The sequence below is a fragment of the Zalophus californianus genome, chromosome 14, assembly GCF_009762305.2.
Source record: "Zalophus californianus isolate mZalCal1 chromosome 14, mZalCal1.pri.v2, whole genome shotgun sequence".
In the NCBI taxonomy this organism is placed as follows: Eukaryota; Metazoa; Chordata; class Mammalia; order Carnivora; family Otariidae; genus Zalophus; species Zalophus californianus.
The window spans coordinates 79140401-79155893 of NC_045608.1; the positions used below are offsets into that span (position 1 = coordinate 79140401).

A 15493-nucleotide genomic window follows, 5' to 3' on the forward strand; every position below is an offset into this window, starting at 1 on the left:
CCATATCCAAGCAATGTCCAGTCTTCAGAACCCGACCAACCAACACCTCTTCCATTGAGCATTCTTCTGTCCCATTCTTCTGTCTCCACTGGAAAAAAAAAAAATCTCTCTCTAATTGGGCCTCCCACAGCACTTCATTTTTTATTTTTTCATAGAAACTATCCATTTCTGCCTTGGATCTTTTACTTTGCTAAATATCAAGGCCCTTCTCCCAGATTATAAACTCCCTGAGAGTAGTCACTGGTTTTATTTCTCTTTGAAACCCTTATAATAACTAGCACAGCACCTTGTCCATAGCAAGGATACTGTATTCCAGTTTGTCAGATCCAACTGAATGGATCAGCAGCGTCAACTTCCAGAATGTTGTCACATGCACTGAATGTTTCTACAGCTAGTTCTCCTTGGAGGTGATGGTGGTGGGGTACGTTTACCTCCCACCAGAGTCACAAACACAGTGAAACAGACAGGAACCGACACGCATCAACTGTGAGGGAACCAATTTCTTCTGAGAATGACGGAAAGTCACTGATTGATTAACCTACAAATTCAAAGGACAGATAAATGTACATGTTACACCAAAACAAAAGTAAAGTAACACAGAACTGCAAATGGCCTTAGTAAAATCAGTACAGAGAGTCATCCGACTCGTACATCAACGCTCCAGAGAAGAACGAACCTGTAGATGAACAGGAATTTCTGGTTTTGTGAATATGTGTGCGTGTTTTTATTATAACAACTGTTCTCTCATGAATATTTAAGGTAAGACAGGCTATGAAGCCACAAAAGTGTTTTTAATGGGTCACTGTCATCAGTTCTACTAAGTAATTACCATTACAAATCCAAAGAATATCTTAAATGGGTAATACTGATAATCTAGATCATGGAATTGCATTGGAGGGGTATTAGCTGACTTAGGAGACTAATTATAAGGAGGTATGGAGCTGCTTACCAGTCAAGTGTAAAACCATAAACCACACTGGATGGGCAGTGGCTGCCAATCAGGGTCAGGGTGGGGTAGCAAAAATAACACTGAACGAGGGTCAAGAGCCCCAGCTCTGTCGTTAGCTTGGTGACCTTGGGAGCTCTTAATAAAGATTATCCCATAGGAAAAAAGTAGATCCCTTCCTTAGAGAAATACAACCATCCTCACAGCTGAAGCTGCTCATTCACAGAAAACACCCTTAAAATGCAGAAAGATCACACACACACACACACACACACACACACACACACACACACCACATTCACTCACCTTTCCCAGACTAATACCTTCTTGCTTAATGGGCCAGTTTAGTACTACTATTAACCAGATGATTATAATTTGAGCAAGTGTTATCCACCCATGTCCTAAATAACAGTAGCTGACATAAAAATGATCAAACTGCTTTCTCACCCATAGAATTTATCAGCCAGAGGTCAAGGCTAAAGTTACTATATTTATTTCTGAATCTACTTTTGACCAATAATAATGATATCATTACATGGTATTTTTAAGTTTCCAAAGCCCCTGTTAACTATTTCCTTTAATCCTACTAGCCCAGGAAAGTCAATGGGACACATTTTCTGAAGTGTGCACAACTGGTGTTGGTGGGCTTTCTGAGTGCCTCCCACCTAAGCTAAATTTGGGGATACAAAAGTGATTAAGACAAGGTTCCTGATTTCAGGTTGCTCTTGGTTAGTGGTAGAGCCATCACACTGTGTTCTAATTATTTCTTTGTGCATCTTAGACGTCCCAGGGAAACACAAAGAGGCGGATTGTATTTCTACTGGAAAAAGAAGTGTGTGTGGCAGGAGGGAGGCTGGACAGAGAGAGATGTAAAAGACGGCTTCACTGAGAAGGTGACTTTTTCACTGGATCAAAGTTCCCATTCTATCCGTTTCTAGGAGAAGCTCAGAGTGCTACTGAATCTCTGTGAGCTTGATATTCCTCGTCAATTAAATATGGAAACAATGCTGAATTTACAAGGAGGATGGAATTAGTTGGAGGATAGAATGAGATGGCATATGGGAGAGTAATTTGTAAATAGCAAATGCCCAATAACTACAGTATTATTATTTCCACTTTGCAGAGGCGCTAACTTGGCTGCCTTAAAAGGTGAATGGCTTGCGCAAGACTGCCGCACATTCCCAACCCACTGTCCTGCCTCAGACTCTCGCAGCCCTCTCCCAACACTGCCCAGTGAACTGTGGGGGACACATGGAAAGCACTCATCCTGGTAACATCCGATGGGCCCTAACATCATGTTAACATATTTATATAAATAAACATTTTAACATCTGAAGACTTTTCTGTGATATATTGCCTCTAAATCCTAAGAGGATACTCTCTATAAAAGAAAGATCCAACGGAGCATTGTAAGGCAAGAATCATGATGGGGAAAATCTTAAATATTTAATACAGGGATAAAACAGTATATACTTTTTTTGTACAAAGGATTTTAAACTACCCAAAGTTTCAGAGAATAAAATATGGCAGACACTCAACTGTTTTAAGTGATTTGACTGTGAACTTCAATAGAAAATGTTTGAATAGAAATGTGCCTTGCATTTAATAGGTACTCAACAACTGTTGAATTTAGAGATTTTGCCTGATCATTTTTACTCCTAACACTGTAATATTAAAATTCCTCCCCTCATGTATCTATAAACCTTGCTTTAAGCAAACCTATCATAGTTCATTGTTGAGTTCTTCAAAGATAATATTTTATTTAAATCTGATGAAGTCTCATCCATATAAATATGTATAGACACAATTGTTCCTCCCTCATTAATAATGGGTCTAGAAAATCTTAAGTAAAAATATGTGTATTTTTGTATGTTATACAGCATGCGTTGGTAGATGGAAATATTCACACATTCATGGGAAATTCACAAATAGTAGTATTTTCTGAAGGCATCCATCTCTTAGTCAAGGTTCCCTAGAGAAACAGAACCAATAGGTGACAGATAAATAATAAGGAATTGACTCATGCAACTATGGAGGCTGGCAAATCCAAAACGTGCAGAGCCAGTTCCAAGGCCATCAGGCCGGAGAATTCTCTTATTCAGAGGGCCAGCCTTTTTATTCTATTCGGGACTTCAACTTGAATGTGGCCCACCCATTTTGGGACGAGCAATCTACTTTATTTACTCAACCAATTTAAATGTTAATTTCACCCAAAATTTCACCTCACAGAAACACCCAGAATAATGCTGACCAAATATTCAGGCACTCTGTGGCCCAACACGGTAACACACTAAGCTAAGCACACCATGCCCCCCCACCAAAAACAAAACAAAACAGAACAAAAACGCTGTTTTGTTTTGTTTTGTTTTCTCTAAATTTTGGTAGGAAATTAAGCACCACGGAGAAATCACTTCAACAAAACACAAAGATACCGGTTCTCTTTTTAGAGAAGAAGGCAGTATAAGCTCTTGGCGACCTGAAGACTCTGGCATACTGATTAGGATGCTTTGAATCAAAGTTCATCTTCCCCAACTCCCCCCATTATATATACTACTTGCCTTTCTAAGCCACACCTTCCTCATCTATTAAAATGGAAAAATAATAGTGTGTCCTGAACAGAGTAATTGGCAAGATTAAATGAGATGATTCCTGTAATGCATCTGTCTGTCACACAACAAGTTCTCAATAAACACCGGCTGCTGAAATAATAGTTACTGCTATAACTGTGAGTTCCAATTCTAGGCCTTGCTGAAACCTATCAAATATGGCTCAACTGCCTTTACCGCGATATTTATTAACTTGGGAATTGTATCAGTTACTCATACACATACTTTTATCAGTTGTGGATACATAGACCATTTGGCCACAAGTACAAGTCAAACATTTAGTAACCAATCACTTCAATCAAAATAAGTTTCTGCATTTAGAAAATCCGTGATGGGGGGCGGTTAGAAATCCTAGAAGCAATGCCCCTTAAGACTATAAAGAGAAAGAGATGTGGATGCAGAACTGGGCAGAGAGTCCCCTCTACCCACTGACTAAATCTAAGTTGTGGTCAATAACTTGTGAAGAACTTGGCATTGGAGGGTAGGAGGCAGGACAAAGGAGAGGCTGTCTCTCCTGTCAACCTTATCTAACCCCACAACCAAAAAGCTTGGACTGTGAAGAGAAACTGCCTTCTGGAATGGCTTTGTCATAGTTACTGTGTGATTCAGAAGGCTCTCTTCACCAGAGGATGGTCTCAGCTTCCTCCTCTGAAACTGTTGCCCAGCAGAGAACTCTGTCCCATCTCTACTTCACCCAAAGGCTTAAAATCCTACTGCTATGAGGACAAAGGAAGAAAATGACAGCATTTGGAGAAATTCTTAAAAGTAAACGATAGAGGTTTTCCTCTCCCTCTGCCACCTCTCCCCACTCCTCCTCCTGAAAATTATGTCTGTTGCATCCTCAAGGTCAAGGTTAAACCCAGGTTGATATTCATCTTCTTCCTGATCCTGCTTGCCTATCTTTTCCAGTTCTCATTAACTGCCTCTTCCAGAATCCATAATCTATGCAGAACAAGTCACTTCAACTTCAGGGGGAGTTTGGGGGTAGAGACATCCCTCCTGTCCCCAGGACTACCTACCTCCTTTCCTCTTGCTCCTTCTCAACATTTCCTTATTCTCCCAGCCAATAGAGGAGTTCAAACATTTAAATGTGGTATCTAAACTGCATTTAAAGAATTAACCCATTTTGCCCCTCACTGCTCTAAACCCCAGGGTGCCAACCGGACTCTAATTGCTTTCATCTGGTGGGGTTCCAGACAGCTCCTCAGAAGGAAGGAGCGCACATTCCTGGCACCAATTGGCTAATTCAATTTACTTCCACGGCATTAGCCTCTGTCAGAATATTCATGAGCAGGGGAATGAGGACCCGCGGCACAGGCAGGCGGCAGCCACTCGGGCTAGGGAAGGCGCGAGGGAGGGGAGGCGGACCGCGCGCCGCGCTCCGGGGACGGTGACCGCGACGAGGCGGCTCTTCTCCCCGGCCGGGCCGAGCGCAGGGGGGCCGCGGGAGGGCGGGGCAGGGCATCCGCGGGGTTGGCGCGCCCGGCATTGCCGCCCAACTCCTGGCGACCGCGCGGAGACTTTGCGAAAGATCTGAAGGCAGAAAAGCTGTGACACTTTTGATAAGAGGGGGTAGGGGGGTGGGGGGCGGGGGCACGTCGCAAGCGGGGGCGAAGGGACCCAGCGGGACACCTGCCGCCCGGCGGGGTTGGCAGCGATGTGAGCTGGACGCCCGCCCCGAAGGAATCTGGACCGAACGTCCCCGGAGAGTCGCCCGCCGTGCCAGGTAAAGGGGAGTGCTCGGGTGGGGCCCCGCGCGTTTATCCCCAGGCTCCGGAAGCGGGGCGGCGCAGGGCGCCGGGTGCCCGCTCGCTCCCGGCAGCCGCCCCCCGGCGCTGCGCTCGCTCCGTCTCCGCGCCATGCTCTCCCGGCAGGTACCAGCCGCCGCGCGAGCCTGCGGGTCGGTTGGAGTTGGACTTCCTCGGACTTTGGGGGAAGGGGATGTGAAGGAGCTTCCCGAGGTGGGAAGCTGCTTTCCGGGGCAGGGAGCTGGGGCGCAGCGGGGCAGACGGAGGACGCTGCGCGCTGGTGGCGGGGGCTGCGCGCGCGGGGGCATGGGGGACGGATGACCCAAGCGCGCGGCTCGCGGCGGCGCTTGGCCCCGGCTTCGCTCTCCTTTGCCCCGAGGGCGGCGACGCCTCCCTCTGGCTGCCGATGGGCGAAGGCTGGCTGCGTCCCCAGCTCGGGGATGCGCACCGGGAAGGGGGACCGGAGCCCAGGGCTTCGGGGAGCCTCGGGCGCCTGCGGGGCCGGTAGCAGTCCGCGCCTCTCGCCGCGTCCCCGCTCGAGCTCAGCCGTGGGAGGAGAATGTGGTGGTGACTCGGGTCCCCGCCACCTGCCGGACATCTCCCAACTGCCCGGATTTCCTGTCTCCGGGCCCTGACACTCCCAGGGAAAGCTGTGAATTGCGCGCGGGGTGTTTGGGTTTTGCTCGTTGTGGTTGCCGTGGGGTGAGAGCTGGGGTGAGGAGGCTGCTAGGAGGTCGGATAGGGTGAAAGTTGCAGATTTGTAAAAGAAACGCTAACGCGGAGTCCCAGCTCGCCCTTAGCAACGGGAGAGACTGGGCTGGATTACGCTGAACCAGGAGACGCGGCCTGGCTATCCACCTCGGGGGCGGGCGGTGGGGGGTGGAACCTGGAGGGCAGCCTGGAGGCGTTGCCAGAGCCTTTTTTGTGCTGAGAGAGAGAGGGCTGGCAGCAGAACACCTGGGGGTTGGGGGAGGGGTTGGACCCTGGTGCATTCAGGCTTTACTGTGCCTCTGGTACTGCCATTGTCATTACTATTACTATTGCTGTTGTTGTCACTGGCACAACCGCCAGGAAGTATTTTGTCTTCGGACTGTTAACTGGTCGCCTGGAAACTGAGTCTGCCCCTCCCCAAATAAAATGTCCCCCAATCCCTGCTAGTCTCTGATGTCCTCCCACCAAAGGAAATTACCTCTCAGAGCTGTGGTGGTGTCAGGGACACACAGCTAAAGAATCCGAGCTACTTAAAAACGACAGAAACAAGAAGTCGCAACTCTATACTGTGATTGCACCAATGCTAGAGACTGTACTTCTATCAGTTCACCTTGCCCAGCCTTATCTGGCTGGGGAGCAGGGTAGTCAGTGCCAATTTTGAACTCCATCTGGGACCCAGCTTTTTCCTTTCATGTATTTATACAATCTGGAAATTAATTTTTATCTTCAGGTGACCCTCGCAGCCCCAGTGGCCATGTGACCTGGCAGGGGCAGGCTCCGGTTCCCAACACTGGAGGCAGCCACAAGGGCACCTGCGGTTGCCTCCTCTTGGCTTGGCCCCTGGGGAGAGCTGGCCAGCTGATGACGGAGAAAACAGGGCAAGAGTGTGGGAGAACAGCGTGTCAGAGCTAAGCCAAGCAGAGGAGGTGAGGTCAAGCCTCACTGGCCACATCACTTCCTGCCAGAGCAAAAAGAGAGACAAATGAGGAGCAAGTGGGAAGTAGTATAAATTGGAAAACCAAGCTCTCCGAGTCTACTTAAGGCTGTCGCCACTGACTTTGGTGTGACCTTTCCTTTCCAGTGCTTCTGATTCTCCCTATTTGCCAATGCACGAGTAGCCATGCCTTTCTAATAGGACAGTTGTCGTGAGATGATCTAATTTCGTATCCAAAAAATGCTTGGAGCATCCTGGGAAAGGACAATCTTTAAAATACGGGATTTTAATGTTCTGTGAAAAGTTTGCTACACTGCAGGTTACGGAGATACATTTTTAGCATGTGTGCCATGTGGCAGTGTAAAATTAAAATGGAAAAGGAAAGTATAAACATAAAAATGACTTAGCATTCTTGACATTCTTGTGCATACTTGTAGAAAAATTATCTTTCATTTGGGGAGAGTTGCCCGGGAATTTAATCAGTGTTTATACTACTGAAACGCCCCCTTCTACCTTTCTCCCCTGTAAAATTTTATGACCCAGTTCTCACAGGAAAGGCAATGCGAGTGGAGTAAGTGCTGGGGGCTGAGAGGCGAGATCCAAGGGTTGTTAGGGGAACCATCACATAGCGTTTGGAGACTGGAATGGGGGAAAAAAGATGCCATCATCCTTGCAGAGCAGGGAAATGTTCTTCTGGGGGGAAAAAAAAAAACAGTTGAGCAGTGCAGGGCAGCGGACCCAGCACTGGCTCTCGTCTGCTCTCAGATTCAGGAGTCCATCGGTCCAGAAAGGGCTAACCAAGGTGCTTTTTCCTCCTTCCTTCCGTTAAGGTACTGCCTTTCTCTTGTCTAAGGATTGGCGGTAATTTCTCTATCCCTGCCTGTAGAGTAGAATAGTCTTCTCTTGCCATCTCAAAGAGATTCAGACGTATTCTCTTAGCCCCTTATATATTTGTAAATATTCCCCAAGTTCTGAAGCTTCTCCAAGACGTGCAGCTGTTGGTGAATTTAAGTAAATGGTTGGAAGTAATCAAGAGAGCCACTGAAAAGTGGGTATGTTTTCCCCTAGTGGAGAAGTTAGTGAATGCCTTTTGAGCTCGAAAATGAGCAGTTTAGAAAAGCAGGAGGGATTTCCTTGACTTCCCTCTACCCATAAACCAGCAGTTGTACTTTTCCTTCCCTCATAGTAGTGAGCACTGTTTGCTTAAGCATTTTTTACAATTTTGGACTTAAAATGGGGTTTTGCCTGGTGGTGTTCTATGGAGAGAGGAAAAATGTAAAGAGAGACGGAAGGAAGAGCTGCAGGGGCTAGAACATAAATCAGCCAGAATATATGGGGGGGGTGATGAGAATAGGTCTTTTCACCCTAAAAAAAAAAATGTCCACTTTGGAAGAAAAAGAAGTCTGATTATTGGCATCCGAGGCTGAAACCAAGGCAGCTGATGCCCAGAGGAGCCAAAGGGCAGTTCTTCTTAGTTTAGAAACAGCAAGACAGCCTCTGCCAAAGATTGCTGTAAACACGGAATAAAGATTTCATTGTGGGCTGCTGTGGCTAGAATAATTAGACAGTTAATTGTTCATTCTGATCTGGTGGTGTTGGAATCGGTAATGCAGCGCAGCAAAAAGAAGAGCAAGGGAGAAATAGAAAAGTAACATCACTTTTATCTTCACTCGGTTCACTGTGATGGTACTTTGGAAATCCTGGTTAGCTTTCAAAAAAAAAAAGCAATATTCATATCCCCAGAACACCGGGAACACTGCATCTGCGACCCACAGCTGCCATTTCTCCCCCTCCAGGTTCTACTCTGGTTACAGGCAAAATACGGCATCTTCTAAAACAGCATGAGGAACTACAGCAGGAATGAATGCATGAGGTCATCCCGGTGTCAGTTACTAGATTTTGGTTAGGTGTGAACCTTAGTAGCAACTCAGTCAAAATATATGCAAATAGCACCAAATTTTTGTGCTTCCCCCTTTTTCCACAGGCATTTAAAGTGTAAAAAGTAAATATTCCATTTTTGACATTTAATTATTTTCTATTGTGAAACAAATTGCCTAGTGATTAATCTTTCACATTTAATTGAAGAAATAGCCTCCTCTGTATTTTTATGCTAATTTAGAGACAAAACATTTTAAGTGATAAAGGTGATTTTAAGCAGCTGAGCATCTAGTTATTATAGGCAGTAGACTGTGACTTATTGTTATTTACTAAAAGATGGCACTGTCATAAATTCCTACTAAAATGACTTCTGCAAATAAGAAATGAGTAAGGGATTGTGGAGAGCATTAAGTACTTGGTATAGGGGGGGTGGGAAGGAAGAACGATGTATTTATTCATCAGGTTTAAACCGTCCCTGAATCCTCATATTGACATGGATTATGGAGCAAAGTTCTCATTATTCAAATTAAAAGAAAAAAAAAGAACATCTTTAAGTGTCAACATTAAGTATAACTGTTCTGTGAATAAAAGCACTATGTTAGAAAGTAAGCATCCTAAATTACATAAGGTCATAACGTCTCATGAAAAGAAATACTTCATTTCTCCAAGATATGCATTTGGTCTCAATTTGTTAAAGAGGTACAAAAACTACCTTTACCAACCTTCAGTTTTTTACCCATCATGAATCAAAAGGGATTGCAAAGGCAGAATACTTAGTATTAAAAAGCATAAGTGGTACAAAATTATGGAACTATCTAGCTTGCAGATGACAAAATCTACTTTACAAAACGCACTGTCTACAGCAATTAAAAATAGAAAATCATATCGCCACATTAAATTATGGCAACAACCCATTTTAAAGAGAAATTTAGTCTTTTCTCATTTAATTGCTATTCATGGTTTGCTAAATAGTTTTTCAGAATAACCTGCCAATCTCCTGCTAACCAGGACTGTCTAGTTAAGAACGTTCCTAATTACATATGGATTAACTTAATTTTAGAACCCTAAAAATATTCAACTCAAAGCATTACTCAAGTGCAATGCAAACTAGAAACAGTCCAATTCCCCTCAAGGTATATCCAATTTTTTTTTAAGTTTAAGGAACCATAAAGAGAATACATTTGGTATGGGAATACATCAGTTAATAACTACAATAAAAGAGTAAGGGAAGCTATAAACTGGTCGATCTTTTTAAAATATGCAAAGTAAAGTTGTAACAGTATCACTCATTTCTTCTTCCAATGCAGTAAGGGCAGGTCATGTCCTACAAAGTACAATGCCAAATACATGCACACAGCCCTGCCTGAGATGGGCATATTTTTTTATTTATAAGAATGTTTAACAATCTAATTAAAAGTTTGGCCCCTATTCCAACTAATGCCTCGACCGTGTTGAGAGCAAGGAGGTATCTTGCATGGAAGAGATGTTTCTTTAGAGTTCGATAGCTCCTGGCTGGAATCTTACACATAGCAGATTCTCAATAAATATGGGATGATTTCATTTTTTAGAAGGAAAATAAAAGAGAATTAATGGAATTACCAAGTTAGATGAATTTATAATATATTACGTGAAATACTTGGTCTTTGTTAAATTATTTCTCTAAATTGGCAAGATATGCCTGTGACCAATAATAATAATAACTATTGGCATGTTCATTCTGGTGTGGATAGGAGGGAGGTAGAAAAGAGGAAAAACTTTAAAGGCTTCCCATTTGTTTTGGTGTGTTTTTGAGTTTTACCTAAATACTGAATGTGTTTATGCATACATAAGTTGTTAAAAATGCACAATAACTCTTCAGAATAAAGATGACACTTCACCAAATGGTAATTATTCCCAACAAGCAGTCACACAAATTTTACCCTTGAAGGACTGAGGATTCACCAGACCAATTATGACTAAATGACTGCATGTTCCCTCCTGTATCAGCTAATTAAAGGGTTATTAATAAAATAATAATTCTATTCCATGGCAATGGCTACTTCTGGTTGTCACTGAGGTTTGTCTGACGTATGGCCAAATGGTCAAAGCCAACCATGCACCTCTAACACTGTGTTCAACATCTGGCAGGAGGACAGAAACGTACACTGAAATTACTTGTGGTCAGTATGCTTACACTTACCTGCTCTTGCACCTGATTTAGAACTAAAATAAGCTAAGTGAACCTAAAAAAAAAAAAAAAAAAAAAAAAAAACAGGTGCCCATGAGGAACTAAAATGTCCTAAATTATAGGTAAATCATCAGCCTGTTTTGTTTTGTTTTTTTCTTTCCTTTTAGGTCTGACCTTAGTTGAACGAACAAGGTGGTCTTAGTGTTTTCCTAGAGAACAGTACACAGTGTAATATGCTGGCATATAATTGGGAGCTAGTAGTCAAGAGAAAACCAGGCTAGAATTAGCATGAAGATTCAATTACCCCTTGTTCCCAAAGAGAGTTGTTTACTAGGATTCAAGGTAAGGTTGTGGTAGAAATAGCCTGAAGAAATGAACAGCGCCACTTTCTTGTCCTCCAGTGGATATCTTTGCATGGGACCAAACTTTGATTTCCACTTTCCACCAACAAATTACAATACAGTTTTGGAAATAGTAGTTGATATAAATTGTTGGATAGACATGTTAAGTGTGCACCTGAGCATACACACGTATTTTAGATGTATTTATAAAAATCTGCAGTTAAAACTATTGTACACACAATATTTTCCTGAAGGAACACTCTACATTTCATATCATACTCATTATCACTTTATTTTATTTTATAAAGTCAATAAAGTCATTGACTTTATAAAATTATCAAGTCCTAATATGTGGTTAATTTGTACACATCATGAATAATCAAGGAACTTCCCAATATTTGTTTTTAAGCCAACAGAAGTAATTTCACTTGGCAATTTAATTAGAAATTGGCCAAAGGACTTTCATTTAGAAATAATTTCTAAAGGCAACCAAATACATGTTTTTTAATTTGAAAGATTATTAGCACTCTGATATAAGTATCAGAACAGATGGAAGTAAACAATCTCTGTATCTAAGGTCTTTTTCCATGAAAATGTTTTGAATAGACGTGTAGAGTGCACAGTATCACCTACTTGCCACCTTTTCAGGTCAGGGAAAAACCACCTGGACATTACAGCCATCTCTGTGCCCCTCCCCCCCACCCAGGCCCAAAGGTTGCCTTGTCTTCATTTTCTAACGCAAGAAACAACACAAGTTCCAATCTCTCTCTTCTTCAAATCCCTCCATTCGCTGCATCCAAGGCCTCATCTGGACTATGACTTTGCAAAGGCACCATCATCACATCACTGAAAAAAGCAGCCACACTGGAAAGCATGGGTCTTATAAGCTTTTTTTGGATATTAAATAAGAATCTAAATCTGTGCCCATAATTTGCACAAACTGGCAAGAACTCCCAAGGATGTTCATCTTATAAATAAATATTAAACAACATCTTTTGTGCTATCCTTAATATCACTACCAACTGTATTTATTTTTTTTTTAAGATTTTATTTATTTACTTGACAGAGAGAGAGAGAGAGAGGTAACACAAGCAGGAGGAGTGGGAGAGGGAGAAGCAGGCTTCCCAACTGTATTTAAAGCAAAAAGTATCTAGCGATCAAAGTACATTTTCATTCCCATTGTAGTTTTGAAGTGTTAACAGTTTTATCTACCTTTACCCCTCGTCTGTGCTCTCACCTCCCTAACACTGGGAACATTTATGTCTGTCTAAAAATGGGAGGCATACTGGCATTTGGAAATAAAATCCTCAAGTAGTCATTAAATAATTAATCCATTTGGCAGTTCATCATACCGGCGGGATACTCAGGCAGCTCAGCACACAGGTTATCATCCGATTCACGGGCTGGTGAACATTTGGAGATCAAATTGCTGAGGGTTGTTTCTTTAAACACAGGAAAACAGCAGATTTCTGCATGATATAGAAGTGTTATCCATTTCTTTGGATATAGCTATATACACAGTAGTTCCCTTGTGTCAATTAAAATGCATAGTATTCAGAGAGAAAGCAGACAGAATAATAAAAATAACCAGCATTTAGTTTAGTCCTCGCCTCTGTGCCAGGCACTACACTAAGTGCTTCACATGCATGACCTCATCAGTCCTCTTGGTGAAGACAGCATTGTTACCATCTTCATTTTGCATATGCAAACCCTGAGGTACAAGGTTGTGGTCACCGAGGGCAGATTTCAAACCTAGGACTCTCCGGTTTGTACTTCTAACCATGCAGTTACACCGCCTCCCCTAGAGCAGGGTTGTTTTGTTTGTTTTTTAAATTTTTATTTATCTATTCTAGAAAGAGAGAGAGAGAGAGCGAGCATGGGGTAGGGAGAGGCAGAGGGAGTGGGAGAGAATCTCAAGCAGACTCCCCACTGAACTCGGAGCTCGATCTCATGACCCTGACACCATGACCTAAGCCGAAATTAAGAGTCAGACACTTAACACACTGAGTCACCCAGGCACCCCTAGACCAGGGTTTTATAACCTCCGCACTGACGTTTGGGGCCGGATAATTCTTAATTCTTTATTGGACAGGTAAGAAAGGAGCTGACCTGTACACTGTAAGATACTTAGCAGCATGTCTACCTGCTAGATGCCCGTAGCTTCCTTCTTCCCGACTGTGCACACCAAAAATGTCTCTGGACATTGTCACGTGTCTCCTGGCAAACAAAATTACCCCAGATAGAGAACGGCCACCGTAGGAGCAAAGTTCAACGTCCATGCACTGCTTATCAAAGCACACATTTTCAATTTAAGGGCATGTCATTCATTTCCAAATAATAATATAGATAATTCACATAGTTATGTTAGCCACATGACTTCTAAAAATATAACAGACAAACTTTCAAAGAAAACATTATGTAAATGTTATTAAGTAAATATTATTAATATCTTTTGCTATTAAACTGGGTGACCAAGACACTGCTGTGATTTTATCTTTGTACCAAGAAAGACCGGTACAATGGTTGAAAAAATTTTAAACCACAGTGCCCCAAAATGCCAATTAACAGACTGCCCTCTAGACTCCAGTTCCAGGAGGACAGTGATGGGAACTCTCTTGTTCATCTTTATATCCCCTGAACACAACATCATGCTTAGTCCAGAGTCGGTGCTTAATAAATACCTCTCTAATAAATGAATGAAATTATGGATAACCTGGTACAGGTTTCAAATGCTCTACTGTAGGCCTCTGTTGGTCTTGGCATGTTTTACATTTTACTTTAATCAGTGGCATGGATGTGCCCATAACAGTATGCCAATCATATTTATAAATTTAATGAAGCCAGAAGGGAAAGCTAACATGTTCAATGAAGAAATGGGATCAAAAAGGTTGATAAGATGGGCTAGATCTAAGAAGATGAATTTTCACATGAACAAATGCCTGAGAGGACAAGCCCATGTGAAGGTTGAGTGGCATGCCCACGGCCTCTGTCGGCTAAGGAAGGGCAGAGCCAGCCCTCAAACTCAGACCTCTTGATAACAACTCTTCCCCGGCTTTGCTTTGTCTTGGTCAGGGTGCACCCGAGCTGTCCCATTCTGTTCCACTCATCACACTCTGCCTGAGCCCCGTCCGTAGAATATATCCACTGGCCTATGAAGGGCTCACAAACACGTCTTTGAGATGAGAGAAATGGTTGAAGGTCTGCAAACTGGCAGACTCGACACAGAAAAGACCAGACCTAGAAAAGACATAATAGTCATCTTCAAGTATCTGGAATATCTTCACATAAAATAGAAATTAAATTTATTCTGAATCCCCATGGACAACTGAGCCAGGGCCCCTGAATGGAAACTATAGAGAAGCAAATTTTATCCCAGCATAATGACAAGTTTCCTAATGATGAATTGTCTTACACTGGAACGGGCTCCCCTGGGGAGTAGTGAGCTCTCAGTCATCAGAGGAGAAAGATGCAGATGACCGGCCTATGGGAGTCTGAGCCCAAACAGATGGGAGAATGTACCAGACATTCTCCAGGGTACTTTCTAGCTCTCGGTGTATAGGAACTCTTTATTTGTTTATTTGTTTTGAGAGAGAGACAGTGCAGGGGGAGAGGCAGAGGGAGAGAGAGGGAGAGAGAGAATCCCAGGCCGACTCTGGGCTGCCCAAACATGGGGCTCAGTCTCATGACCCAAGCCGAAACCAAGAGTCAGATGTTTAGCCGACTGTGCCACCCAGGTGCCCCAGGAACTCTTTCTTATAGGCTATTATTGACCTTGTAAACTACTCTGTGTAATTCTGTCAATAAAACCAAGATCTATGTTTTCTCTAACCCACATATCTAGAGTTATAGGAGTAAATAAACTATAATAGGCAGGAGAGAGAATCTTACCATGTATCATCACAGAATAAGATGCCAAGCCTTGTACAAAGTGTATCCCCCATCTTGTCCCATCTTTTCCTGATAGGAACCCCATAAAGCTAGAACTGATATCATCACCACTTCATAACTGAAGAAACTGAGTCACAGAGAAGTTAAATAACTTATCCAAGATTAAACAGCTACTAATTCTAGCCTTACTACGTGAAACTGAGTCAGTCTAGAGTTACAAAGTCTGTTTTATAAATACATAGCATACTGCTTCATCCTTTCAGCAAGGATACAC

The 15493-nt window shown here is 43.0% G+C and overlaps 1 protein-coding gene across 3 annotated transcripts in view; it reads left to right on the plus strand.

The window, feature by feature from the left end:
- The first annotated feature begins 5157 nt into the window (after window positions 1-5157).
- CDH20 (cadherin 20) overlaps window positions 5158-15493 on the plus strand; it is a 204615-nt gene continuing 194279 nt past the window's right edge. For 2 of the 3 annotated variants that reach the window (XM_027577077.1, XM_027577080.1), the window contains exon 1: window positions 5158-5278. The gene's annotated coding sequence lies outside the window, so the exon portion shown is untranslated. The remainder of the gene's footprint in view (window positions 5279-15493) is intronic. The other variant, XM_027577078.1, reaches the window with a different exon arrangement.